The 25722-nt window shown below is 43.5% G+C and overlaps 1 long non-coding RNA gene across 1 annotated transcript; it reads right to left on the bottom strand.

The window, feature by feature from the left end:
- Positions 1-571: 571 nt before the first annotated feature.
- Positions 572-25722, bottom strand: LOC133247845 (uncharacterized). Its single transcript, XR_009736524.1, has 5 exons — positions 25587-25722; positions 14936-15043; positions 6882-9360; positions 5753-5843; positions 572-2345 (listed from the first exon to the last, which is right to left on the bottom strand). It is a non-coding gene; the product is annotated as an uncharacterized LOC133247845 (long non-coding RNA).

Genomic DNA, 25722 nt, shown 5'->3' with positions numbered 1-25722 from the left:
TAGTATTGAGTAATATATTTCATGCTTTTGCAAAAGAACAAGGTTTTAAAACATCTACTTTGGAAAGAGAACTTTGGAGTCATGGTGTTTTGCTTCTAAAACAGGGAAGCTGTGATGTAGTGGGAAATGTAGAAGATGGCATTTGTAGATTTCTGTTCACATTCTCATTCATCAATTACTGTGTACACGAGCTGAACCAAGTTGCTTAAATCTCTCTGAGTCTTTGCTTCCTCATCCGTGAAGCGGGATGACAGAGGGTGGGGGCGGGTAGAATCAATTCCATAGGATTCGGAGGGCACGATATGAAAATAATATTCTTGAAACACCTTTTAAGTTGTGATATAGCCACAGAAGGGACTAACACATTACAGAGTTGTTTTCATTATAAAGAACTTCATCCCATGAATGAATTCATCAACCATGAAACCTAAAGAACTAAAATGACACCCTGCACTATTTCTCCGTAATATCATAGTGCTTAGCTCCACAAATTTTCCTGAATTAGGTAGCAAACAGGCTATTTTGTTGATGGATATTCATTTAACAAGTATCTTTTGAACATCCACTGTGAGCTTGGCACTCTGCTAAGCACACACCAAGAATTCTGGTATTAGCTCATAATCGGACAGTCTAAAACTACATAGCATTGATCTACATAGCAAAACTACATAGCAGCTATGCTTAATCATAACTATTTCATCAGCAAGCACTTAGTGCATATCCACTATATGCCAGGCCTATACTATGTAGATTTTTTAAGAATAGATAAGAGGTGCTATCAGAGAAGGCAATGGCAACCCACTCCAGTACTCTTGCCTGGAAAATCCCATGGATGGAGGAGCCTGGTGGGCTGCAGTCCATGGGGTCGCTAAGAGTCGGACACGACTGAGTGACTTCACTTTCCCTTTTCACTTTCATGCATTGGAGAAGGAAATGGCAACCCACTCCAGTATTCTTGCTTGGAGAATCCCAGGGATGGCGGAGCCTGGTGGGTTGCAGTCTATGGGGTCACACAGAGTTGGACACGACTGAAGCGACTTAGCAGCAGCAGCAGCAAGAGGTGCTATAGGGATTATAACAGAGATCAAATAAGTCTTTTGTATTTTTTAATGTAGAAGTGAGGGGAAAGAAAGTTAATGTAAAAACTGGAAGCAGAAATTCTCAGGGAATTACTAGCAAAATACTATGATGGGCCATCCCAGTTAGGAAGGATAACCCCTGGGCCAGGGATAAGATGAGTAAGTGAGAGAAGTAAAATATTAAATATTAAAATAAAGTAAGAAATTATGTGCTGATTGTGTACAATAAAGATTTATAAATTTCTCCAAAGAATCTCAAAAAGGAGAGAGTAGAAGGACCTAGAATGAGAGAAATCTGAGGGAGATTAAAGGAGGATACAGGGTTTGGGGAAAAGGAAGAAAGAGAATGAGGCAGGAAGATGCAGAAAGATAAGGCCCTGAGAAGAGTCCATTGAGAGGCTCCCAGTGGCAGGAATTACTGCTGCTCCCAGTTGTGACACCTGCACACTGCGGGACTCTAGGAAGAGGTTATCAGCCTCCAGTCACATAGTTATAAAACAAGTCCTCAGAAGATGGTAATGAAAATCTCAAGGAAAACAAGCTTGTTTTTCTAATTCACACATCATCTGGGCTAGCAGGAGTATGCTGGCTAGGGGAATTTTGAAAAGATCTGCAATTTTATATTGCTTCCAGCAATATAGTCCTTACTCTTGGGCATCACCTCCAAATATGCCCCCAAAATTATACTATACAGAATTTTCTAGTATGGATGGGACTTTGAAAAACTCAAGGGAAAAGGTGAGTTGGTGGTGGTGGTTAGAAAGGAAGAGCTAGGCAGGGAGACATTGGTAAGAGCTCAGGAACTCAGCAGAGGCCCCAGATTACCAGGTTTGTTTTGCCCCATGGCAGGCACAGTGAGCAAAAAACACTGAGACGCCAGGTTTGCAGCAGAGAGGACCTGAACATTGAATGGTACAGAAAGGTTGCAGCAGCCATTCAGAATGCAATCCAGTGTGACCATGTCATCCATGACTCAAATTAAAAAATTAAAAAAAAACTACTACCCAGATGTCACTGGATCGTTTTTTCAAGAGAGTAGATAGAACTAAATCCAGCAAGAAACTAGAACCTGTGCCATCCACCTCAGGCATGATGAAATTGCAACTTGCTGATGATCCTTCAGCTCTACCATCTCTCACCTCCTCTCCCACCTCTAGTCAGTAACTCTTCTCACCTGTTCACTGGATGCCAGTCCCTGCATGCCAGCTGTCATACTGTACCACTGCCCTTTTCAAGGCACTGTACTGTAAGATTAGAAATGTTTTCCTAAAAAAAAAGGAAAAGAGAAAGCAGTCTTATTTGAAAGGCAGTCGGGCAAGGAAATGGGAGGACTAAATCTCAGATCCACCTCTGAGAAGGCAAGGGATTCGGGTATTTCTTGGATAATGAATAAAGAAGCAGGGTGGCCCAAGACATGGGGAGCATGGGGAAAGGTGATTGGAAAGAGGTGTCCTGATCATAGTTCTGGGTGGGTGTAACTCAGCTACAGGTCTCTGCACCTTCTGAGGGTGAACTTCATGGTCTTCCTGTTTCCAGCGGTCATCCAAGGGACACTCACGCATGCCCAAGGGTTGGTTGTCCTATCCAGTCTTAACTATCCACTTTTAACTGGCTCAGCTCAAACTGGCTCAGCTGACTCCAAGTCCCTAGAAGACAACTTGGGCAAATATATTATTGTTGAGGTGAAGTGCCGCTTGGAGGATGTGCAAGTCTTAAAACAACCTCGATTAGTGAAGGCAGGCGAATGGATTTAACCCACTGTTTAACTGACCATGTTAGGTGTGTTTTTCACATGAGATCCCCCGCTGCCCAACAGATACTCAAGCTATTCTGTTGGCCCTTCATCTTTAAAAGCACACGCAAAATGGGGCTTATTGTTGTTCAATAGCATTCCACTCTTTGCGACCCCGTGAACTGCAGCATGCCAGGCTTTCCATCTCCTGGAGCTTGCTCAAACTCCTGTCCATTGTTTGGTGATGCCATTCAACCATCTCATCCCCTGTCATCCGCTCCTCCTTCTGCCTTCAATCTTTCCCAGCATCAGAGTCTTTTCCAATGAGTCAGTTCTTCTCATCAGTTGGCCAAAATATTGGCACTTCAGCTTCAGCATCAGTCCTTCTAATGAAATGGGGCTGCTGCTGCTGCTAAGTCGCTTCAGTCATGTCCGACTCTCTGCGACCCCATAGATGGCAGCCCACCAGGCTCCTCTGTCCCTGGGATTCTCCAGGCAAGAACACTGGAGTGGATTGTCATTTCCTTCTCCAATGCATGAAAGTGAAAAGTGAAAGTGAAGTCACTCAGTCGTGTCCAACTCTTTGGGACCCCATGGACTGCAGCCTACCAGGCTCCTCCGTCCATGGGATTTTTCAGGCAAGAGTACTGGAGTGGGGTGCCATTGCCTTCTCTGGAATGGGGCTACTGGTTCTTAAACTCTACCTATCCACTGGGTATGGTCAGATACCCATACCCAGTATGGAAAAATCATAGCTTTGACTATACAGGCCTTTGTCAGCAAGGTAATGTCTCTGCTTTTTAATACACTATCTAGGTTCATCATAGCTTTTCTCCCAAGGAGCAGGCGTCTTTTAATTTTGTGGCTGCAGTCACCATCTGCAGTGATCTTGGAGCCCAAGAAAATAAAATCTCACTGTTTTCATTGTTTCCCCATCTTTGGCCATGAAGAGATGGGACCAGATGCCATGATCTTTGTTTTCTGAATGTTGAGTTTTAAACCAGCTTTAAAAAGTTGAGTTTTAAACATTGAGCTTCTAAACCTGGTTTAAAAATCCCTTAACTTTAGGTAAAAACACCTAAACACTGATGCTTCTCGCATCAGTGGTGATGAAAAGAAAACAAAGCAACCCAACAACAGCAGCAAGAGTCTCCTTGAATGCAAGCAAGAGCCATAAAATAGAGGAAATTACTCATGCAAAGGTCCCTTTTCTTGTCCCTGAACTCTGGGGGACCTTCAGAACCGTAGGGGACCCCAGCGTAGGCCATCGTTTTCTGCAGAGGGAAAATGCAGGCCAGTCTAAATGATTTCAGCTGCCGGGGCCCAGGAGCTGTCCCAGCATTCCACAGCACAGGCTCTCATTTCACTTGAAAGCACAGACTTCCCCACCCCTCACCACCCCAGAATTTGTAATCTAGATTCGAAACCACATGTCGTCATGCTGATCATTTTTTCCTGAGATTGTCAAACTTTTGCAGCTAATTATCAGTTGGAGTCAGTGTAACAAAACCTGCGTTTCTATGCTGGATTTTATTAAAATGCCTCTGATATCAGCAGGGGCTGCGGTGAACTTGCTGCTAGTACATGCAATGGGGTTTTTCCTTTCTCTGCAAGGAAAGCCCCAGCAGGTTTTATAAATCAGTGCTCTTAACTGGAATGGCAGAGACTTACTGTAAGTAAGTGCTATCACTTCCGCTTTTAAGAAACAACTATTTCCTGGCTTTTCAATTAGGAAGGCTTTGGGGGGCTATGAAGGAAAATGTAATATGTAATAAATATACTAAGGAACAAGCCTGATTAATGGCAGCTCAGAAGAGTCCTTTAAGCTGATGCCTCATAGCCCAGGAATCTGCATTTACTGGCATCCTCTGAAAAACTAGTTTTCATGAATGTTATAAAGAATACTCAGAATCCCAGAAAGCCCCCGGAAAACTCACTTTGAACTCTTTGGCTCAAGATTAAAATCGTTCTTGAAAGGTAGAATAGGCTAAAAGACACTGCAGTGTAAAGCAACTATACTCCAATAAAAAACAGTACTGGAAGAAATAATCAAATGTAATATTATATATATATATGTATGTGGAACATTATTGATAACTGCAAAATATTTAAAATAACTTAAATGTTAAAGCATAGAAGAGTGGCTGGATTATCTATGGTTCATCCACACACATAATATGCAGCTTAAAAAAGAATGAAGAACTAAGGGCAACATGGGATCCTGGACTGGGTTATGGAGTAAAAGGACATGAAGTGGAAAAACTGGTAAAATTCAAATAAAGTCTATAGTTTAGTGAGGAAAAAAAAAAAGACTGAATGCTGTTAGTGTCCTGGTATCCTCTGCATTGAAAACTGCTGTGAGGACAAGGGGACAGGCTTGCCCAGGGTTCAACTTCCACTGCAGGTGATATGCTAAGGATGGAGGGAAAGGGGAAAGAGAGGGAGAGAAGGAACACAGCTTAAGTCCTAGTACTTTCTTAGGACTTCTGAGCCTATCAACGTAGAACATCTAGAAGAGGTCATCAGACCTGAACACAACCCCCAGATCACTCTCATTTATACCCATGCCTCTCTTCTTCCATCCCTGATCATAGAAAACTAGGTTTTCCTTCTGTCTGACCCTGTGTTCTCCTCAGCTTTTCCAGTATGTTGCTTTACCACATTCTCTCTGCATCTTAATCACTCTGGCTTCTTGTCTCTATATGCGTTCAAGTCCCCTTCATTCTAAAGGAGATCCCTCCTCTTTTTTTTTTTTATCATAGCTGAATTCCAAAAACATGCTGCCTGCACATTCTTAACCCGTCACCCATTGCAATCTGGCTATCTTCCAGCACCTTTCTCACTGAAACTTCTAAGAATCACCACACATCTTCCTAAAAATCTCTCTTCAATAATTACTGTAATTTACCTTTCTGCTGCCTGTGATTATTTTCATACTGACCTTCTTTCTTTCTACCAGTTTTAGGATGATGGCTTCTCCTTCTGATGCTTCCAAATGCTTGTTTCCCAATGTCAGTTCTTCTTGGGTGGTCCTTTAAAAGCAGAATCATCACAGAATACCACTCTCACTTTCCTGTAATATGAGTTTCTTTATCGGTAAAAAGAGGATGATGTTGCTGGTGGGAATGTGAAGTGATGCAGCCACCTTGGAGTTATTATTTGACCATTCCTAGTACCTACTCATAGCCTCAAAGGAAATAAAAACATATGCAAACACAAAATCTTGTATACAATTGTTCATAGCAACATGATTCATAATAGCCAAAAAAATAGAAACAATACAGATGCCATCAACTGAAAAATGAAGTGTGGTATATCCACACAATGGAATATTGTGTGTGTGCTCAGTCGTGTCCAATTCTTTGCAATCCCAAGGACTGTAGCCCACCAGGCTCCTCCATCCATGGGTTTTCCTGGACAAGAATACTGGAGTGGGTTGTCATTTCCTCCTCCAGGGGATCTTCCTGACTCACAGATCCAAACTGTGTCTCTTCAATCTCCTGCAATGGCAGGCAGATTTTTTACCATCCGCGCCACTTGGAAAGCCCAATGGAATATTACTTAATCATAAAAAGGAATGTAGTACTGGTGCATGCTATAGCTGAATGAACTTAAAAACATGCTACAGTATGAATGAGCTTTGAAAACATGTCACAACATGAATGAAGCAAATCACAAAAGAATACATATTATAATATATAATTATAATCATATTATAATACAGTTACAATACAATTATATGAAATATCTAGCATTGAAAAATTTAGTGTCTTAAAACAACAGCAATTCTACTTCTCACAATTCTATAGATCTGCCATGTGGTTCTTCTGCCTCATGTAGCAATGGCTGGGGTACTGGGGGTACGGGGGCCTGGGAGGTCTAGATGTCTCATTCACATAGCTATCAGTGGGTGATGGTCACTAGCTGGTTGCTCAGCTGAGGCCATCATCCAGGAGCTCTGGTTCTTCTCTACATGGGCCTATCCATATGGCTGCTTGAGCTTCCTCATAATATGATACCTAGTTACCAAGAGCACTCCCAGTCAGCAAACCCAACGTGCAAGTACTTACCAAGCAGCCACTTTTACATTGTGCTGCCGATTCTCTACAGACCAAAGCTAGTCCACATGGCCAAGCCCCAGAGTCATTGTTGGAAAGGCTGAAACAGACTTGAACGCTGAGAGTCATGGTTTATTGAGGATCACCATAATAACAGGCTTTATGAAGACAAAAGTGACACATATCGTGCAAGTTTTAGAGAACAATGAAAAATTTTCTTCCTCTCTGACCAGCTAGTTATTATGGTACTTTCTCTGTAGAACACTTGCAAGCCATAGAAAGTAAGCATTTATCACACATAAGACTAAACGCCTATCCCATTTCTGGGTTCTAGAAATCCTTTACAGAGATACGACTAAACCTGGATCTAAGGAGCTTATGGTCATGTCAGGGAGACAGGTATGCAAATACACAACTATAAAACAGTGTAATGATATAATAAACGTGCATATCTTCAAGACAAATTTGGAGTCCAGAGAGAGGGCTCACAAGTCTGCTTGACAGAGGAGAAGGAGGCATTTTCCAGCTAAACAAGGGCAGGGGAGAAGCACTGTAGACAGAATGAAACAGCATATACCATCATGACAGTCTTTGCTAGAATTACAGCTCAGTGCTCTGTAGTATTAAGTGTGTGTGTGTGTGTGTGTGTGTGTGAACTGTTATTTAGAAGACATAGCTGGACAGGTATGTGGAGACCAGATCAGGCATGATCTTGTATTCCATGCTAAAGTGTGCCAGGCCCTCATGACCACCCCATGAGGAATGCAGATCCATGGAAAACTTCATCAGAGGAGCAGAGAGACTGGCTTGTCTATTATGGAGATTGGCTGACTCCACATCCTTCCTTGGTTTGGGGTTTGTTTGCTTCTTGCCATTTTTGTAGCATAACTCAGTGCTTCTACAAACTCCCCACAAAGAATAATCCCCTCAACAAACACTAAGAGGAAATAAGGATTTTCGCTACGTTTTTACCATGTAGAGATTTCTACATCTCTTAAAAAACCAAAGATCTTATGTGTGAGACTGCAGGAGGAGTCACATTCAAGGATACACAATTCCTCCTAGTCCCTCACTGGCTGCCAGCAATATCCCCACCTCTCTCTGAAAACTTTTTCTTCAAGACCTTTCATTTCCTCTGACTATTGGAGCTCATGCTCCCCTCCTCCTCTGCTTCACTCTCTTCCTCTTTCTCATGCAGAACAACTGAGAGTGATCTCAACACTTCCATTCCCATCACACCACTCATCAAAAGAAACCTGTCAACATCAGTATCTTCATATACCTTGAAAGGCATCAGAGAGTTTTAATTATATAATTAAAATGTCAGTGTCTATTTCCACTGTATCTTTAAAATCTCACTTTTGGAAGCAGGATAAAGAATAGATTGAGTCGGGAACAGATTGAAACTAAACACAGAGAGACCAACAAGGAAGGGCATGCATTAGCAAAGAAAAAGTAGCAGAGAGTCTGAAAGAGGTCTGTGAGATGGGGGTAGAAGGGGCAGATACCATGATAATGAAGAGGTAGAATCAAGTGGATCTTGCCACTCATCGGCTTGCATAACATTCACTAAAAATAGCAGCATTACTCCTTCCAAAAAAGAATAGGATTTGTTAGGATTTGGGACTATTTGTTGAGCCAGAGCTGGAATAGGAAATAACACTGTGATAGGAAATTAGCTGAGATGTGGATACATTGAGGCTCTCAACTCCCCACACCAGCCATATTGAAAATATCAAGGATGACAATACAGTATGAGACTAATTTTTTAAAATATCAGATCTCACTCATTCAGATAGGTGCTGGCCTCTAAGTCACCATGGGCACCTGTCACTTATTCCAACAATGCTACCATTGTTGAAATCTTTTCTGGGTTCCCCTTTTCTATCTGCGTTTGGAGCCAGGATATGAGACACCCAATAGTCTGGCTTCATTACCTAATGGTGACTTTTTATTTTTCCTCTGGATAGCTTTAGCCACCTCAAACGAACAACCAAATTGCTTTCCAGACACCAAGACTAAGCCATTAATTTAGGAAAATAACTTGGGACTGGAGAACAGAAGAGCTTCAGCTGAGGCTCATGGTTGGGAACACGGCCACAGCCAACAGATTTGTCACAAAGAGACGCCGGGCCTGTCCTGCCCGCCTCCTCACCCCCAACTTCCCGAGCCCCACACGCCATTAGAATGTAATCCAGGCAACTTCCTGGATTATATACGAGTGTGACGTGACTCTTCGTTCCTGCAATTAGAGAAGCAAAAGGGATTCAAACAGAATAAGAAAGGACACAGGAAGCTGGAAATGAGCGTTCCTCCAAAAGGGCCACTGCTGGTTTGCAACAGGATGAGGCTGAAAATGGACTTTCCCTTGGTGGACTCATTGGTCATCACCAGGATCTGCCTTTCCCAGAGAAGCGTGGGCATTTTAAAGCCATTCAGGCTCAGGGGGAAGTCTGGGTATGTTCAGTATGCACTCAACAGAAATTCCTCACTGTCAAAAAAAAAAAAAAAGAGAGAGAGAGAAAAGAAAATATCAGTAAGTGTAAGCTATTAGTAAGTCAATGAGTTTAATACATGAGAAGTGAGAAACACAATGCCAAACTATAAAATTTGCTCAGTGTTAAATAAATGATCTGGAAAATCATGGGGACTGGTTGGTTTTTTTTTGTCATTTTTCAATGGAAAAACACATAGCACATAAACTACTGTACACTGGCCACCAATCTGGCTGTTTCCACAGAGCTGCTAATTTAGGATGATTGCCTTTATTTAGTTAACATAGATATATACGGCACATACCACATTCCAGACACTGTTGGAAGCATCTTATAAATACTAATTCTTTTAATTCTGATATCAGTCTCATGAATGAGGTGCTCCTATTATTTTTAAGTTATTTATGTATTTTAATGATTCATTGCTAAGATGTACTTTTTTAACTAACTGAACCATTGTGGGTCCCAATCGTATTTAATTATAAAGCTTCCTATGTACTTTCTTTTTTGATTTTGAATCTACATTTTTATTGGAATATAATTGCTTTATCAAAAAAACTAGCACAGCAATGTATGGTACTCTTATTTTTACCTCTAGCTTACAGATGAAAAACCTAGAACCTAGAGAGGCTAAATAGCCCACCCAAGGTCACTCAGCTAGTAAATTGTAAGTGCTGTGCTCCTAACTGCCATAATTTTCCACCTTCTTAAATTTAACTTTGGCAGCCTTTTTGTCTCTGGTACCACTGCCTACATCCTGCAATCTTTTTTTCTCCCAAGGGTTTTCTGGAGTGGATCAAAGATAGCTGGTCCTTGGGTCCCCTAGATAGAACAGGAAAAACAAAACTAAACTCAACTAAGGACATAATCTGAGTTGAAGATACCTCAGTGGTCATTAACCCAGGCATTGCCAAACATTTTTGTCTTTAATAAAATATTATTATTATTTTGGCCACATATGGCTTGTGGGATCTTAGTTCCCTGGGCCATGAAAGTGAACATGCTGAGTCCTAACCACTGGACTGACAGGAAATTCCCTAAACCTTATTTTTAGAACAGGTTTAGGTTTATATAAAAATTGTGTAAATGGTAGAGAGTCCCCATATACCCCACAGCCAGTTTGCCCTATTTTGAACATCTTATTTTAGTATGGTACACTGTTCATAAATTATTAACCATAGTTCACTCTTTATTCAAGTTCCCTTGTGTGTGCGTGCATGCTCAGTTATGCCAGGCTCCTCTGTCCATGGGACTCTTCTGGCAAGAATACTGGAGTGGGTTGCCATTTTCTCTTCCAGGGATCTTCCCATCCCAGGGATCAAACCCACATCTCCTGGGTTTCCTGCATTGCAGGTGGACTCTTTACCCACAGAGCCATCAGGGAAGCCCCAAATTCCCTCAGTTTTTACCTTTTTTTGTCCCAGGATCCCAACCAGGATCCACATCACATGTAATAGGCAAGTCTCTTTAGCTTCTTCCTGTGAGAGTTTCCCAGATCTTTCCTCTTTTGGATGACCTTGACAGTCTTGAAGAGGATTTTGTAAGGTATTTTGTAGAATGTTCTTCACTGTGATTATATACAATATTTTTCTCAGGTTAGATTGGAGCAACGAGTTTTGGTTGGGGGGAGCAGAGAGACCCCAGAATAAAGCACTATTTTCATCACTTTGTGTCAAGGGGACATACTATCAATATGATTTTACTGTTGTTGATGTTGACCTTGATCTGCCTGATAATCCCCCAATCTATGTTTTATTTTGGTCTGGTTTCAATGCTCACTTTGACCCTTCAGACTAGGTTTTTCCTTGCCTTTTAGCATGGTTTGTAATTTTTTTCTAGAGAGCTGGGTATGATGTACCAGGTATTAGGAACTGAGGCACACGGGCCTAAATCCTCACTAAAGTGTGAGGATTCACATTAATCTGGCTACAGGTTGGTCTGTGCGTGGTGTATCCTGGGGATTTTGGTGCCATAAGCTTCAAATTCCTCTGTTGTCCTTTCTTTGAGTCCCCATTGTAGCCTGGTTTGGGTTTCTCTCTGAACCTCCAGATCTTAGGGTGGTCGTTACCCCTGAAAACTCACCCGTTTGATAAGTCTAAGAAAAGTAATTGGTTTTCAATTAATTCACCTTTTTCTTTTCTTTTGTTGTAATGATCATAGTGCTGATTTCTAAGCCCCTTACTAGTTGAAACTAAGCCAGAAGTGTTCCAAACGTTTTTAAGAGTAGAAACTTTTCCAAATGAACTTTCATGTAACTGGGCTGGGTCTCATCACTGTGCAGCCCAACTCAATCCTAGTGCTGCAGTATTTTCCATCTGCACTTCCATGGTCCTGTTGGGTGTCTAGGGCACCCACTTGTCTCCCATGCTGTGTTGCAGGAGATTTGCAAGTGCCCTAGGTCATTCAGTCGTGGGGTATCCATGTGAGGAAGTAAGGATGGGACTCAGAAAGATCTTCAGGCATGGGCAGGAATCTTTTCAGCTGGAAAATCCAACAGAAATGGCCAGATAGATGGTAGAAGGACCCCAGCAAACAGTAGTGTGAAGAGGAGCCCATGGGGTTTCTTCCATGTGATGGTGGATCACGTTGCCCACGAGAGGGAGGTATTTTGGTCCTCAGGCTCTGATTGGCCCCCATGAGGCTCCTTGGTGCTGGCTGTTCTTTGGCTATTGATCTTTAGTCCTATACGTTCTCCACCCTCTCTGTCAAGACTTGGTTCTCTAGTCTAACACTTTGAAGTCATCCTTGAAAATCATGCTCCATCCTCTTCCCTTAGCTCTACTGTAACCCAGCTGACCCTCAGCCAGTCCCCCACGGATGGTGGGATGAGGGCTCTGGGGCTTCCTCCAGCCTCTACCACTTATGTCCTGGAATGAAGTCTCCATTCTGCTCCCAATGTCCTAATTATTAAGAACCTTTTTTTCTTTTAGTAAAATGTGGCTACACAAAGCAAAGGCTTTGACTTCCTGAATTAATATTTTGGACATGGGTGTTGACATTCTAAAGTCAAACTGAAAATTGATAGTTGTTCTAATTTTTAAATTTATTCTATAACCTCAGTGGGCTTCCTAGGTGACTCAGCTGTGAAAGAATTGCCTGGAATGCAGGAGATGAGCAGGAGACCCTGGTTCAGTCCCTGGATTGGGAAGATTCCCTGGAGAAGGAAATGGCAACTCACTCCAGTATTCTTGCCTGGAGAATTCCATGGACATAGAAGGCTGGCCGGCTACGGTTCATGGTGTTGCAAAAGAGTTGGACACAACGCAGCAACTAAACAACAACAATAACCTTCTCAATATTCCCTAAAGCAGTTTGAATGCTTTTGACTAATTAGGGAAAAAGTCATGGATTCATACAAATAAATATTGAATCAAAGATTCAATATTATTGAATTATAATAATTATATCAATTATCAAAGATAATTACTTTAAAATATTTTTTCTCTGTATTCCTTCAGATGGTGACTGTCTGTGTGTGTGTGTGTGTACAAACTCTGGTTGGAGGGGGAATCTAGGGTTCCAGAGCCCGGCACAACTAGCCTTCTCCACCACTTTCCTAGTCCTCTGAAGCCATTCTTATAAAGGTCATCCACATTGTCACATCCAGTGGTCAGTCCTCAGTCCATCTTTCTCGCCCTGTCAGCAGCACAGGCGTGACACGTCCTCAATCCTTCCATCTTGCTGGTTGCTCCTTTGAACCTCCCTTGCTGGCTTCTTCCCTTCTCTCTTGTCACTAAATGCCAACCTGCCCAGAGCCCCAGTCTTGTCCTCGGCACACCTCTGTTCCCTACCTGAGCTCATCCAATGTCACGACTATAACACCACCTCTATGCTGATGACTCAGTTACATATACCTCCAGCCCAGGCCGCTCCTCCTGACTCTAGACTCCTAAACCCCATGAAGTAAGCTGCTGAATACTGTTCAGAACCAAACTCCTCTCCTTCTCTCCCAAACCTGCCCCTCTCCCCAGGATTCCACGTCTCCATAAATGGCACTTAAATTTGCTAGCTTCTTAAGCCATGAGCCTTGGCCTGCATTTGGTCTCATCCTACACTTAATCTATCAGCAAATCCTGTCAGTGTCACCCCACATCTGACTGCTTCTCTTTCATTGCTTCCATCCTGGTTCAGGTCACCAAGCTATGACCTGACTTTTGATCTCCCTACTGCCTCCTTAATGTTCTATATTATGTTCCCCTTACTTTTACATGTAAGTAAGATCCTGTCCTCCCTTCTGTCCAGCCCTCTGGTGCCACCTAGGTTTGCAAGCCTCCTATGATCGTTGTGGTTGTTGTTCAGTCGCTAAGTCATGTCCCACTCTTGCGACTCCATGGACTACTACCAGCATGCCAGGCTTTCCTGTCCTTCACCACGTCCCAAAGTTTGCTCAAATTCATGTCCACTGAGTCAGTGAGGCTATCTAACCATCTCATCCTCTGCTGCCCCCTTCTCCTCCTGCCCTCAGTCTTTCCCAGCATCAGGACTGTGTGCCCAGCTAACTCTCCAACTCCATTTCCTACCTCTCGACAACTGACTTCCCCATCCAGCCCTCACAGCCTCCATTCTTGCTACTTAAATATGCCAAACTCATTCCCACACCAGGGTCTTCACACTGCTCTTCCTTCTTCCTGAGAACTCTACCCCAAGTACCCAGCTGGCTCTCTTCCTCAGTTCCTTTGGGCTTCTTTCTATTTTTTACCCTATTGTGAGTCTTTCCCTGGCCACCTTATTCAATACAGAGCCACTGTCTCCCTGTGTCCTCATTCTATTTATTTTTTTTCTCAGCATTTACTGTAATCTGAAATACCACCTACTATTTATTTACTGGTATCTCCCTTATTAAAAAGAAACCTCAACATGGGAAGATGGATGCATGCGTATATATGTACAGCTGAGTCCCTTCAGTGTTCACCTGAAACTATCACAACATTGTTTGTTAATCTACTACACCCCAATTCAAAATTTAAAAAAAATTTTTAATTAAATTTTAAGAATAAATATTGATAAAAAGAAAGCTTAGTCAGAGCAAGATCTTTGTCTTTTTTTGAACGGGGGCACTTTCTCCCCAGTGCTTAGAATAAGAAGAATGCCTGGTACATAGCAGAAGCTCAATAAAGGATGAAGGAATAAATCCTGTGTGCATGAGTACTAAGTCACTTTAGTCGTGTCTGACTCTTTGCAGCCCCATGGACTGTAGCCTGCCAGGCTCCTCTTTCCTTGGGATTCTCCAGGCAAGAATACTGGAGTGGGTTGCTGTGCCCTCCTCCAGGGGATCTTCACAATCCACTGAAAGAATCCGTGTCTCCTGCATTGACAGGTAGATTCTTTACCACTGAGCCACCAGGGAGCCCATAAGGGGTCAAATAAAAACCTGGGCTAAGTCTCAGTTTTCATACTTAGTAGCCCAGTGATACTATTCGCTACAAACCTCAATTTCCTCAGGAGTACACTAGAACCAATATACAAAGGAGAGGGAGAGAGAGAAAGGAGGAGAGACGAAGTACAATTGTGTGTGTAATTGCTTACTTAGCTCAACACTTAGCCCACGTGATGCCCTCAATAAATGCTCACCTTTAATTACTGTCTCATTGGTTTCTATCTGCTTTTGGAATCTTGCCCTTTCCCTTCTGGATCTGTAAGTTTAAGTTCTTGGTAACTTTCTTCTCTTCTAAATGGAATCTAGAAAAGAGAGAAAGAGCTCATGTTATTGAACTTGAGATTGGTTCCTCACCTTTGTATATGAGATTGATTTAGTGCTGTCTGTCTGTTTAGCTGGCATTGTTCTTATAACATCCTGGGCACCCTTTTGAGTGCATGAATCACACCAGCTCTGAAGAATAGAGTCATGAGAATAACTTAGGAGCCCAGATGTGAATGACAGGTCTGCTATGAATGCTTGTGTGTGGTGACAACTTGCCCTCCATGTATACCTGCAACACTGTGTTAATATCTCACCTTTGACAATGGCATTGGTTCCAGAGAAATAATAGTTTAACTCTCATCTCTGGGTTCAGGAGAGGTGGGAGCTTGCGAACAAGAGGAAAACTGTGTTTCTATCCTGAGCTCACTTACAGGGGCGCCCCATGTTTGCCGTTCACAAAATCCTGTGCTGTTCCCATCTGAGGCCTGCCAGCTTCAGAGGTTAAGTTTCCAAGACCAAAGGAAAGTGGGGGCTGGAGGAATTTTGGAAAGAATCCAGGGCTGCCTGGGCAAGCCAACCCAAATAATCCCGGCAAGCAGAAGTTTGCTTGGACCTGAGCTGGCTGTCTAGACAGTCATGATTGCACACAGGTATGACCTTGTACTTCATTTGGCCTGTGTTTAACTCGTGTAAAGGAGTCTGTCAATGAATGTCTCAGTTTGGGTGCCCCCAGAAATGGCTCCAGCTTCCCAGATGGTGGAGTGGTAAAGAATCCCTTTGCCAATGCAGGAGACACAAGAGATGTGGGTTCGATCCCTGAGTCAGGACGATCCCCCTGGAGCAGGAAAGAGCAACCTGCTCCAGTATTCCTGCCTGGAAAATTCCACAGACAGAGGAGCCTGGTGGGGCCACCCTGCATAGAGTTGCAAAGAGTCAGGCATGACTGAGCACACATATGCACACCTGCACAGAAATGGCTTCAAAAGGAAGGATTTCAGAGCAATTAATCCACTGAGGGAGCACTCCTAGGATGTCCTGGCAGGGGAGGAGGAGGAGAAGGGAAAGAGGCTGAGAGAGGGTGTGTGTCCACCTAGTTAACACCATGGGCTGCTAGGCCTCAACCCTGGGAGCAGATTGAGTTCATTGTAAAAATGCCCCAGAATCACAGCCCAACATGAGCACGTCCAGCCTGCTAGGAAGGTAAAATTCTCTCCATCCTCTTGGGCAGAGACTCACAGGTGAGCTTGGCTGCAGTGTGTGGAGAGCATCTTGGGTGTGTGGGCAGGGCTTCGCCAATGTTTTCAGCCAATGAGTCAAAACACAGAACTCCCTAAATCTAAAACATTAACATCCAGCCCTCACCCCACTCCTCCGAGAGACAGCTGAATCATGGTCGTCAAGATACAAAGTTAGGAAACTTGGCAGCTGAGTTCTCCTTCTGCCAGAAACCCTTTCTAAAGAACTACGTCTATTAAGTGCTTACGATGTGCCAGGCACTTAAATCATCTCATCTCATTTTTATAACAACACGAGGAGGTGAGAGCTATTAATATTTTCACTCACGTTGCATGATGAAGTCACTGAAGCTCACAGAATCCAGGAACCTGCCTGAGATCAGAGACTCGGTACAGAGTGAAGCAAAGATCTGGTCCCAGGCCATCTGAGCCTAGTGGGCTACAGTCTATGGGGTCGCAAGAGTCAGACACGACTTAGCGACTAAACTCCCCCCATCACCACAGCTGAATCTAGAGCTCAGCCCTCCCTCCTACCCATGGCCCCTGCGGCAAACCTCCCTCAGGCCCAGGGAAGCAACTTCTGCTCTTGGAACTGCTTGCTAACCAGCCTGTTGGTCCTTATGTTGAGGAGGGGTTTGTCTGTTTGCATCTCGATCCTTTCAAGCTGGAGGAAAGATGGGAGGAAGCTGGCATTTTGTAGATCTGCTCTCTCCTGCGGGCTCTCCTGCAACGTCCACAACAGCCTGAGAGATGGAGGGCAGGATCCCCGCACATCACAGATGGAGAACCCCAGTGAGGTTCAGAGAAATGAAGCTACCTGTCCACACCCAGCACTAGGGAGACCGAGGAGCGAGGCAGATGGAAAGGGTTGTGGAGTCAGCCCCCTGTCCAAATTCCAGTCAGGCCTCCCTCTTCCTGGGAGGGAAGGCACCTCGATTCTGATCCACACACACACATTCTACCAAAGCACTTACGGTATCTTATTGCACAATGGGCATGTCTGCTCAGTTACTCAGTCGTGTCCAACTATTTGTGACCCCATGGATTGTAGCCCACCAGGCTCTTCTGTCCATGGGATTCTTCTGGCAAGAATACTGGAGTGGGTTGCCACTGACTCCTCCAGGGGATTCTCCCAACCCAGGGATAGAACCCATGTCTCCCGCAGCTCCTGCATCGGCAAGTGGATTCATTACCACTGCACCACCTGTGAAGCCCTTATTGCATAACATTGATTTTCAAATGTTCTCCCATTGGGAGTCCTCTGAAGACATTTGAAATGCCAATTTAAATCAATGAATGCTGAAAAAGTGTGTCAAAGCAATAACCTAGGTTCAAATCTTGGTTCTGCCATTTCTCTCTTTAGGGCTTTGGGCTCAGAGGAGCCAGGATTCACCTGCCCAGGACTGTGTCACCCAGAGCCCCAGGCTTGTCCCTGCCTGCCCAAAGGCCCCGTGGGACTGTACCATGGTCACCCTCTCCTGCTGCCCCATCAATTGGCTCTCCCTCCCCACCCCATCCCCACCACCTTTAAAGCACTGTGCCTTTTGCCTCATTCCTTCAAGGTCTAGAAAAGTGATTAAAGTTTCTCTGACAAATCCCTTCTGAAGTGTGGATGGCACCTAATAGCCCAAGAGCACCACCTTTGCATGGGAATTTATATTTTAACATATAAATATATTTTAATGTATAACTTAAATATATAATAATTGAACAATATTTAACTGCTAAACACTTGGCGGCTCAGATGGTAAAGGATCCACCTGCAATTTGAGAGACCTGGGTTTGATGCCTGGGTTGGGAAGATCCCCTGGAGGAGGGCATGGCAACCCTTTACAGTATTCTTACCTGGAGAATCCCCATGGATAGAGGAGCCAGGCAGGCTACAGTCCATACAGTCGCAAAGAGTCAGACACAACTGAATGACTAAGCACAGCACAAACACCCAATGACTCAGTTCAGCAGAATAACAAATATAATAACTACTAGTTACTTCACTGCTACTCTCTGCCAATCACTATTTTAAGTGGTTCACAAGTGTAAACCTCACGCTAATTTTATGAAGTTGTTAGAATAGATTGTCAACCTTCTATCAAACATCTCCCCACCAGCCTGTCACCGGTGTCTGGAATCTTATAATCTGGTGGTTATACAATCCATGAAGCCCTGCCACAGCGCCTGGAATATAATAGGTGTAAAGTGGACTCTGAGACAAGGATTCTAGTGGGGGTGGTTCATCTGGGAGGGAGGTGCAGAAAACGGTGAGAAAGGGTTGGGGAGGCACGCAGGGAAAGGAAGGCAGCCTACGAAAGGGTGTGTCATCAGATAAACTAAAGTCGTGGGCCGCTGGAATTCAATGTCATGGGAACACTGGGAAATGGTGTAGAAAAGGTGCCTGAGTATTATCCACCCCATGAGGGACAGTGCCAAGGTATTTATAGGTAAATTCAGTCATGGGGAGACTTCTCCTAAGGAGCCTTCGCACTTTATCTCTCCATCTGTCTGCAAGCGAAGGCAGAGTGACTTTGGAGAAATCCCACAGGTAGAAGCGATAGAGGCACCAGCAGATGAAGCTGGTTGAAGGGCACGCAAGTGGTGAGGCTCAAAAGATGTAGACAGACACCAGCAGCATCCGTGACAGTGTTGGCAGATGTAAGTTGAATGAATAGATGAGTGAATGAATGGGATGATGGAGGTGACAGGATGCAAAGACGCCCCGGTTTTCATTGATCTGATGTAACTCTTAGGCCTTCCACCATCTCAGTGAGATGCCATCATTCAGGACAGTCTGGCACAGAGCATCCAGGGTGTCTGATCTTGTCAGTAGCAAGAGAAAAGGGAGGAAGGTGCTTTACAAGAGTCCTGGGAACAAGGACAGAGTTCTGGTTTCAAACTGTTCACCCCCACATGCCATCTCCCATCATACATCTGAAGCTTTCGTCACAGAATGCCAAGGCCTCTGCAGTAGCTACCAGGAAAACAAAAAGACCTCAGAGGGCAGATGTCATCAATTTTTCACTTTCTCACTGTGAACCCAACCATAATTCTAACCTTGGTAACACAAGGCCAGTGGAAACTATGTGCAGCACATGTTTGGATTAAATTCTCTGTTGATTTCTCTTGATTTATAGGTTAAAACCCGGCCAATGCAAGTCTTTCCCCCACGCTACCAATTTCTGTCTTGAACTAAGGGTTCAATATTTTGTCAAACTATACTTTTTGTTATTTTTAGCCTCATAAAAATGATTAAAACTTAAAAAGCCCGGCACAGGATTGGAAAGTAGTTTTTCTTTTTTGTTTCCAGAATTATTACATGTTTCTGAATTAGCACAGCTCCAGGTCCCAAGAATCACATGATCTCACTGCTCTTAAAGACAGATTTTTCACACTAATTTTTTAATGATATGTCAAACCAGAAAATAGACCTTCAGATCCATATGCAACACATATGGTCATGGCTTTAGGGTCAACGATGAGAAACAACTTTGATAAAATCATCTCCAGAAAAATCTAGCTTCCTTGAAAAAGAGAACATCTTTTTTTCCCCCTCTTTCTTCTTCTTCTCCTCTTCCTTCTTTTTCTTTCTGTACTTTCCTAGAGGAATCTTTTTTTTTTGTCTTTTTAAAATGTTTTTATTTAATTGGAGGATATTTACCTTACAATATTGTGATGGCTTTTGCCAAAATCAACATGAATTGGTCATAGGCATATGTGTCCCCTCCATCCCAAATCCCCTGCCCACTTCCCCCCCAACTCCATCCCTCCATGTTGTCACAGAGCTTTATATATCCACACATACATATATATAAGCTCAGTTCAGTTCAGCCTCTCAGTCATGTCCAACTCTTTGCGACCCCATGGACTAAAGCACGTCAAGCTTCCCTGACCATCACCAACTCCCGGAGCTTGCCCAAACTCATGTCCATCAAGTTGGTAATTACATCCAACCATCTCATCTTCTGTTGTCCCCTTCTCCTCCTGCCTTCAATCTTTCCCAACATCAGGGTCTCTCTCTCTCTCTCTCTCTCTCTCTCTATATATATATATATATATATATATACATTTTATATATTCTTTGTCTCTCTCTCTCTCTCTCTATATATATATATATACATTTTATATATTCTTTGTCTTTTTCCCCCCCTTATCCTATTCATTCACTCTGTAATAAAAGCTGTGGTGAAAGAGGTAAGCCTTTATATCTTGACATTTTAGTTACAGGATATTTAAGAGGGGAATGATTCAGCTAGTAGTGAAAATGAGTGTAACCCAGAGATGAATAAATGTACACTGATTTGGAGAAAGTTAGCCTGTTTTCATTTGTATGAAGGACTGTTGTATTGTTAATAGCATGATTTTGTATTGTCTTTATTTGAAAGTTAAATATAGAAAAAAATAAAGATGTACTAAGTTGAGAAGGGTTACCCTGTTTGCAATCATTCCACTGTCAACTTACTTAACCTGGAAACTCTTTGAAAAATTTCCTTCTCTTTCTCTCCCTATTCTGCATAGTTCCAGGTTAGAGTAGGCTGAAAGAGGAGCCTGTTCAGTATTTGGAAGATGGAAGTAAATCAGTGGCCATTGCTCTTAGCAGACACACAGAGCATCCTCAGACATAGTACTGGAGGGATGAAGCATCCTTAGTGGGTCCCAGCTTTTCTTTGCTCTCATGCTCCCCCATGTCTAATCCCCATGGCCTTGCACCACTAACCTGGGAGTCTCACTATTCTCCTGTGTTGGGAGATGACTGTTTTCATGGAAATGATATTTGTAACTCCATCTAGATTTCAGGTTGTGTCAGGGTTCAATTAGGGATGCACAGTAACAATTAATATTAGAGGAATAAGGAGTTCATTATGGGAGTCAGACCTTTCACAAGTGTCAGAGAAGCTGGGAAACAGAAGGGATGAAAAGAAAAATAAAAGGATCAAAGAAGGAGCTATGGCCCAGACCTCCTGAAGCCCAGGTGAAGGAGAACAAGCTGGCATTTGCAGGGAGCCACGAGGAACCAGGTAGATCCAGCCTTGGGAGTAGCCAGCAAAGGGACTCTCATAGGAGTCTATGGCAAGTCGATGACCTTGAGCTACAAAATCTCTGTGCCCAGAGCTGAGCACTGGTCACCAGGTCAGCAATCAGAAGTATGAGCTGGATGCAAAGCAAAGAAGATAAGCTGGTTGACAAGGATAGCTAGAAATAGACTGATGCCTCCAGTCTAGCATTAAAAAAGTATCAGTTCTCGCAAACATTATTATTTTCACTAGAATTTTCTATTACTGTTCATCTCCCACTGGCATTTGCCTTCTCACTGCCATTTTTGGGAATATTAAAACATTCCATTCATGCCCCGCATATGCTGACAGAGCCGTGATATGGTAGGGAAGCTGAGCAATTCAAAGCCAGGGTGCTGGAACTGAACCCAAAGGGGACACAGAAATGAAAGGTGAACTCAGGGCCACCTGAATCTGAAGGCTTTCTCTGTAATACGCATTGCAGCCCTGCCCACACTTGTCCGTAGCACTCCGATTCCATCTTGCTCCAGACTACATTGGAATTACAGTGGGTCTTCATACAATTCGAGAGCTTGTAAAACTCTCCTGCATCCCTGGCCACCTTTTAGTTCTGTAGTAAAGTATTATCAACCATTTTTTGGAATGTTTTACCAATCGCTGTCAGAGAACTTGGGTTCCCCACGATAGAAATAAAAAGCTAACATTCTTAGCAAAGACTTTATAGGTACTAAAGTCTATTTACCATTAAATATGGATATTTCCAGGCATTCCATTACAGTATTGATCATTTATTATGTTTCCAGGATGTAAATGCTGTAATAGTGACATTGGGGATATATTTTACTGCTCTGGCTTTTAACATGAGGAAATAGAAATTCTTTGCATAGCTGGAAATGATCTTGAATGTATAAATTTACTGCTGAGACTTAACCTTGCAATTAGTGTCATACTTACAGAATGACCTGGAGATCTTAGTCATTTTTCTGAAACAGAAACCTGCATCATACTGTTACCCAACTTATTGCTTCAACCCCTTGGTGTCACACAGGCCACAGGACTCTGGCTCACATGAAGGAGTCCTATCCCCCAAGAAGTCTTCTTAGGCAGGTGGGCTGGAGGACAGGCAGAAGCAGACACATCTTGAGTACCTTAAAGAAAGCATATGACCTCACTTGGGGCAAATTCATTCCTTGGGTTCATTGAAGGCGGCAAACGTCATCCAAAGTAAAAGAGGAATTCGGTGGGAGGCTAAGAAGCTGTTCAGAGAACAGAAGGGAAAGATGGAGAAGAGGCAGTGGGGGATCTGACAGACATGAATGGGTGGTCTCTGCAGAGAACCACTGTCTTCTTGACTGCCTGGCAGCTGCTCACGTCTCATGTGTCACTCTGCTCAAGACTTTGATCCAGGGAAACAAGAATTGGTCCTGCTGAAAGTTTCAGGCTTTTATACCTTGGGAGAAGGATTATTCCCCCAAAAGAAATCGGATATTCTCACCAGATAATGAGGTCACAGTGTCATGAAAAGATGGGGCTTGTGGTTTCCACCCACTGACACTTTCTGTGCAGGTAATTTGAGCATGGCCAGGCCAAGAGACAGGGCTGGCCCAAGGATGAACCCTTCATCTCAGGGTCAGACATCCATCTCCTCTTCTCCTACTCAGGATCTTTAAGTTTAGGGGATGGTCTAGACCAAGATGATATTTGTATTGCCAAGAGCACCAACCATCCAAAGTCTGGCATATGCCACACCAAGAAAGGAAGCAATAATTAGAACTGGACATGGAACAACAGACTGGTTCTAAATAGGGAAAGGAGTACATCAAGGCTGTATATTGTCACCCTGCTTATTTAACTTCTATGCAGAGTACATCATGAGAAACACTGGGCTGGAAGAAGCACAAGTTAGAATCAAGATTGCCAGGAGAAATATCAATAACCTCAGATATGCAGATGACACCACCCTTATGGCAGAAAGTGAAGAGGAACTAAAGAGCCTCTTGATGAAAGTGAAAGAGGAGAGTGAAAAAGTTGGCTTAAAGCTCAACATTCAGAAAACTAAGATCATGGCATCTGGTCTCATCACTTCATGGCAAATAGATGGAGAAACAGTGGAAACAGTGGCTGACTTTATTTTTGGGGGCTCCAAAATCACTGCAGATGGTGATGGCAGCCATGAAATTAAAAGACATTTACTCCTTGGAAGGAAAGTTATGACCAACCTAGATAGCATATTCAAAAGCAGAGACATTACTTTGCCAACAAAGGTCCATCTAGTCAAGGCTATGGTTTTTCCAGTGGTCATGTATGGATGTGATAGTTGGACTATAAAGAAAGCTTAGTACAGAAGAATTAATCCTTTTGAACTGTGGTGTGGGAGAAGACCCTTGAGAGTCCCTTGGACTGCAAAGAGATCCAACCAGTCTATCCTAAAGGAGATCAGTCCTGGGTGTTCATTGGAAGGACTGATGTTGAAGCTGAAACTCCAATACTTTGTCCACCTGATACAAAGAGCTGACTCATTGGAAAAGACCCTGATCCTGCAAAAGATTGAGGGCAGGACGAGAAGGGGACAACAGAGGATGAGATGGTTGGATGGCATCACCGATTCAGTGGACATGGGTTTGGGTGGACTCTGGAAGTTGGTGATGGACAACGAGGCCTGGTGTGCTGCTCAGGAGACCTGAGGGGTTGCAAAGAGTCAGACACGACTGAGCAACTGAACTGAACTGAACTGAACACCAAGAAGTCTATGAAAGGGAAGGCAAATGACAATGGGTAAATTTTTCCAGGCATCTCTCTTTCTCTCCAGTTATGAGTTTGAAAAGTCCTACTATCTAGGCAGAGAAGTCACCACATTTGCTGAGGCTGTTTAATTTCTTTGCTGCCTGAGAACTGTTCAGATCTTAACCCCAAATCCCTTCCCTCCTTTCAAATGCATCTTTTGGCCCTAATTCTGAGCCCCCACTTACATAGCTGCCAATATCTGGAATAGTCTCACAGCCAAGCCAATGAGTCAGTGTTCTGAGTTTCTTCAGATCCCCAGAGATTCACTTCCAGAAGCTTCCAATGACACCCTTAGGATGCATGAATATGTCTGAACATCTAGTTAGACGTTCACTTGTGGGAACATGTGTACATGGATTCATTTATCTGCCTTCATCCTGTCTTCTGCTTCAGATCAGGAGAGTCCCAAGGAGAAGAGTCACATCTGGTTTGTTTTTCGGCCTCTCCCCACAGCGTCTAGCAAAGTGCAGACACAGTCAGCATTGCTAACTAGCTCCCATAAATAACGCGGTGAAAAGGGAACACATTAGGAGTCAGAGAACCATGCTCTGCTCCCAGTTTCGTGATTCCCTTGCTCACGATTCTGTGGGCAAGCCATTCAGACCCCCAACCATCTGTCCTCTCATCTCAGCAAAGGTGGCCATGATTCATTTCATATGTAAACCTTAAGGTTGTTGTCAAGCTCAAATGAATCGGCCAACATGAAAGTGGCTGACAGTCCCAGTTATAGACATGCCACGTGGTTACTAGGTCATCCTGGCCTGCCAAAGACAATCTCATGAAAACTGGGCAAGTTCAGCCAGCCTGGGCAATGCTGGTGCCCCAGTTCTTCCAGGACTATGTTCCATGCTTATGCCTTTTAGGGAACACTTAAGCTGTGAGGCCAAAGGGCAAAGGCCCTGGCATTTTATTTTGAGCAGAGCAGTAAGCACGATAAAAACAGGGCACTCTGAGTGCCGGAGACAGTGAAGTACTTGGTCAAAGGACATCAAGGAGTCGGACTCTTCCCCTCTCAGCAGTGTGTCTCTAACGCCTCCTTTTCCATCTGCCCCACCACGAAGACACTTGTTCACACTCAGCCTGTTTCCTGCCTGGATCTCTGCCACCTCCTACTGCTTGACTTTCTATCTCTTGCCTCCCACCCCCACTTTGGTGCCAGACAACTCAGGATGCCACTTCTCAGTTCAACCTGGAAGGGCCTTTCCGTTTCTGCAGCACCTGCCTTCTCTGTTTAGAGGACTAGAGATCTTCTTTCACTGCCTTGCATGTCACTCAACGTTTCCTATCTTCCATTCTTTCCAAACCTTGGATTTTGCTTGTTTTCTTCCTAAAATCTCATGTTAAATGTCAAAGCATAAAGGGACTGCTTTACCTCTGGTTTTGTTTTTCCTTTTTGTTGTGTTTAACATAAATCAATTTCTCTTTTCTCTAGAATCTAAAATCAACAGAGAACCAAACTCCAAGCACTACAGGATGATTTTGAATTGTTGGCAGAAAGTCCTAGGAGATTAACATGAAAGAGAACTCATGTCTCACAGACATTTGCAGCGACTCACCCCCAGTGCTGAGTATTCTGATCTCTTGGTCAAAAACTATGCAGGAGTTATGCTCTCAGCTTCTCTCCTCCTCAACCTTTACCAAAATTCCTTTCTTTCTGACCATCTGGTCTCCTCATTTAACTTGGCCAAGCAC

Source organism: Bos javanicus, chromosome 5 (genome assembly GCF_032452875.1).
Source record: "Bos javanicus breed banteng chromosome 5, ARS-OSU_banteng_1.0, whole genome shotgun sequence".
Taxonomy (NCBI): Eukaryota; Metazoa; Chordata; class Mammalia; order Artiodactyla; family Bovidae; genus Bos; species Bos javanicus.
This window is presented reverse-complemented; position numbering and strand designations above follow the sequence as displayed.